The sequence below is a fragment of the Balaenoptera physalus genome, assembly GCF_965194825.1.
Source record: "Balaenoptera physalus genome assembly, chromosome: 14".
NCBI lineage: Eukaryota > Metazoa > Chordata > Mammalia > Artiodactyla > Balaenopteridae > Balaenoptera > Balaenoptera physalus.
Window position 1 is genome coordinate 56,461,452 of NC_138893.1, and position 4,498 is coordinate 56,465,949.

The window sequence follows — 4,498 nt, forward strand, 5'->3', positions numbered from 1 at the left end:
GCACTGTAATCCAGTTCTAGTCAATGAAATCCAAGGCAAGTATACTGTGGAGTTTCTGGATGGATACTTCCACTTCCAATAAATTTCCTTTTATTGGATACAAGGAGAGAGACATATAAGTAGTGCTCATTCATTACCCTGGCTAGCTGTCGGCTTCTTGGTTTTGAAAAAAAAGTCTCATTAGATTGTGATGCTGGGAACCGCAGCAGCCATTATGTGAGCAGGAGTAGGGACCAAGAGAATTATAGAAATGACAACAGCCCAGAGCCTTAACATTGTGAAATTACTGATCTAAACTAGGATTGTTTGATTCCAGACTTTTTTTTAAATTGATTAATTATTTATTTTTTGGCTGTGTTGGGTCTTCGTTGCTGCACACAGGCTTTCTCTAGTTGTGGTGAGCACAGGGGCGGCTACTCTTCATTGTGGTGCACGGGCTTCTCATTGTGGTGGCTTCTCTTGTTGCGGCTCTAGGCACATGAGCTTCAGTAGTTGAGGCATGCGGGTCTAGAGCACAGGCTCAGTAGTTGTGGTACACGGGCTTAGTTGCTCCGTGGCATGTGGGATCTTCCCGGACCAGGGATCGAACCATGACCCCCCTCATTGGCAGGCAGATTCCCAACCACTGCGCCACCAGGAAAGCCCCCCGATTCCAAACTTCTTTTGTAACAAACCATAAATGCCCTGATGGTGTCAGCCTTTTCTATTAATTGCATCTGAATGCACCTGCACTGATACTAGCTGCAAAGAGAATGAGGACTGTGGTTATAATAGATGAGTAAAATGAACAGCTGTTCTTTGGGGGAGGTGATGTCATTGTCATCTCTTGTCTTCACCCTCATCCACACTATAACCATGGCTGAAAAATAAAAAATAACCCTGGGCAGTATTTCCCCATCTGCAGTATGCTTTCACATATATTTTCTGGCTCTAAGGTGATAGGCAAGTGGCAGCATAATGTAGGAGGTATCAGCTCTGTCGCTAGAGGCAGACACACTCAGTTTCAAATACTAGCTCTGTCACTCTCTTTGCTGTGTGACCTTGGACAAGTGACTTAAACCCTCTAAACCATAGTTTCCTCATCTATATAATGGAACAGTTATAGAAACTCCCATTAGCATCACTGTGAGGATAAAATGACATGACACTTGGGAAGTTTTTACCCATATTGTGCGGGACACTAAAAACACTTAATATACAGGATTCCCTAAAATAAGTTGGAGTTTGATTTTCATGACAGCCTGGGAAAATCCCTGGGGCAGGCATGAACATTCCTATTTTAGAGTGGAGGAAGCTGCGGCTTAGGGAGTTGAAGTGACTTGCTCAAGGTCAGAAACAGATTTTCATCCCAGATCCAGTGGTTCCCATTTCAAGGCTCTCTCCACAGTAACATGTTTCCTTGAAATTGCCAAAGAAGCAATACAAAATAAAATTTAAATTCTGAGATGCTTCCTTTTTGATCTCCAATAAATAGAATCATTTCCTTTAGAAGGGAATTATTACTGTAGCATATGTGCAATTGTGAGAGATTGTTAAATTTGTACTGAAAATAATATACTCTGGAAGTTTTTCTTAATCCTCTAGTATCAGCTCCATCCCATGACCACCACCTCTTACTTCCACCTTATAAAAATCGAGTGAAAATACATGTCTTCCTAATCTATGCAAGGTGGCATAGGTGCCATTCTATAAAATCCGTAAATCAAACAGCAAAGCTGATCTTTTTCTAACTCTTTTTTTTTTCTCCTGCATTAAAACCTTTATTATCCCATCTGATTTTTAACATTCAAAAGTTTACTTTCTGTGTCTTTGTGGCGACATGCATCTCAACATCAAGTTAATAGGATATGACTTGTACCACAATCTGGATCTACACTTCTGCCCTTCCTCTACACCCACATCCTTTGTCATCAGAAAGTAACTGATATAACACAGGCCATATTTTTCTTTAAGCAATGTTTAATGATTCACTTGCAAAATAGGTCCAGGAACAAAGACTGTTAAAACTTGAATATTATTTGTTTCCTTAAACTTAGCTTAGTCATCACCTCCTTCGTAAAGCCTCTCCATGGGGTGACCTCTAATGAGGCACTTAACCTCACTGTGTTGTCATTGGTCTGCCTTGATGTCCACCTTGCCTTGGCTCTGCTAAAGGTGGTCTCTGCTCTACCCTCCTCTCCACCACTAGTGCCTTGCACTGCACCTTGCCCATTGCAGATGGGTTAAATATTTGCTGAATCAAGTGAGGAGATCAGTGCTTGGTGCATCCCCTAAAATGGGTGAGATTCCTTCAGGAGACTTAGCTGTAATAATTGTTCCACCATTGTAGTGGAAGATGTGCTGGTCCTGGGGTTAAATCAATAGAGTGTGTCTGTCAGGCAAGAAGGTGAAGGTTATTATCAGATGCTAACTCATTCTCCCATGGGTGCATGCCATTCCTTCTTTCTTTGGTTGCTTGGTTTGCGAGACACAACTTTAATCTGATTCTGAATTCTCCTCTCTACTCATGGACCACAAGATGCGCCCCAGGGATCAGCCTTCTCTGCCCCTTTCTCCATTATCTCTCCAGATTCTGGGCAAAACCCTAGCTTGATCCTGCCTTTCGCCTTTGTTTGGGTGTCACTACTAGATTGGACTCTTCGGTATCTTACTCGTGTTTCCCACTCAACCATCCAAAGCCAAAAATATCATTAGATTCAAAGCAGAGAGCACAGCATAGACGATAAGGAAAAATAAAGAGTACCAGACCAACAAACACTGGGTTTGCCTTAGACGACAGAGCACTGGGGATCTTGGAAAGAGTAATTTTGCAGGAATCATGTCACACAAAACAAGATGGTAGGGGCTCTAACAACCACTGCCATTGGGAGTCTGGTCCTCCCTCATTTTCCTGCAAACTTGCTAAGTGACCTGGGATAAGTCACGCCTCTCTCTGGGACTGTTTCATCAGGGAGTCAAGTTTGGACTAGCTCAGTCGTTCTGTCTTCAGTGATACATCAGAATGCCCTAGATAACTCATTAATAATGCATATCCCACGCTTCCCACCCCCAGACACCCTGATTTAGGAGATCTGGGGCAGGCCAAGGAATCAACATTTTCAACACACTCCAAGGCTGAGGTGATTTCCTGGACCAAAAACACTGAAGTAGATGACCTCATAGTTCCCTTCCAGCCCTGACATTCCCTCAATTGTCAGATTTGGGGACCAGGGGGTAGTGAGAAAATGTTGGCAGCCAAAAAGTTCTGTTTGGGAAATGTAGCCACAAAAGAATACCACATGGCAGGTGGAAGGGACTGGTCAGGGAGGGCCATGTTCACCGTGCCCCTCAGGGCCTCTTGGATTGAACTGGACTTGGGGAGACCTCAGTCCTCACACAGGAGGCAAAATTGAGAGCCTCCTTTAGCTTCCTGCCCATCTCAGGCTGAGCTAGTCACTCTTCCATTTGCCCCATTCAGATGCTCTAAACAAATGTTACATACTGAAAATACGTCTGGCCCAGTGCTAAATTAAAAAAAATTTTTCCAACATTTAAAAATTGGGCCCTTTTGGCTCTCGGAGCAGCACTATGGCGGTCGGAAAGAACAAGCGCCTTACGAAAGGCAGTAAAAAGGGAGCCAAGAAGAAAGTACCATGGTTGAAGCTCACGTTGATGTCAAGACTACCGATGGTTATTTGCTTCGTCTCTTCTGTGTGGGTTTTACTAAAAAACGCAACAATCAGATTTGGAAGACCTCTTATGCCCAGCACCAGCAGGTCCGCCAGATCCGCAAGAAGATGATGGAAATCATGACCCGAGAGGTGCAGACAAATGACTTGAAAGAGGTGGTCAATAAATTGATTCCAGACAGCATTGGAAAAGATATAGAAAAGGCCTGCCAATCTATTTATCCACTCCATGATGTCTTTGTTAGAAAAGTAAAAATGCTGAAGAAGCCCAAGTTTGAATTGGGAAAACTCATGGAGCTACATGGTGAAGGTAGTAGTTCTGGAAAAGCTACTGGGGACGAGACAGGTGCTAAAGTTGAACGAGCTGATGGATATGAGCCACCAGTCCAGGAATCTGTTTAAAAATCAAACTTTTAATGGTGACAAATAAAAGACCTCATTTGTGATTTAAAAAAAAAAATTGGAAGATTTCACACTTAAAAATACGAGATTTCGAGACTTCCCTGGTGGCACAGTGGTTAAGAATCCACCTGCCAATGCAGGGGACACGGGTTCGAGCCCTGTTCCGTGAAGTTCCCACATGCCACGGAGCAACTAAGCCCGTGCGCCACAACTACTGAGCCTGTGCTCGAGAGCCCGCGAGCCACAACTACTGAGGCCGCATGCCACAACTACTGAAGCCCGCGCGCCTAGAGCCCGTGCTCCGCAGCAAGAGAAGCCACTGCAATGAGAAGCCTGTGCTCTGCAACAAAGAGGAGACCCAGCTCACGGCAACTAGAGAAAGCCCACGCGCAGCAACAAAGACCCAATGCAGAAAAGAATAAACAAAT

The 4,498-nt window shown here is 44.0% G+C and overlaps 1 pseudogene across 1 annotated transcript; it reads left to right on the forward strand.

Annotated features, from left to right (window-relative positions):
* Positions 1-3,582: 3,582 nt before the first annotated feature.
* Positions 3,583-4,128, forward strand: LOC309642375 (small ribosomal subunit protein eS1 pseudogene; annotated as a pseudogene). The gene has a single exon. The product of its transcript is annotated as a small ribosomal subunit protein eS1 pseudogene (transcript).
* Positions 4,129-4,498: the final 370 nt, after the last annotated feature.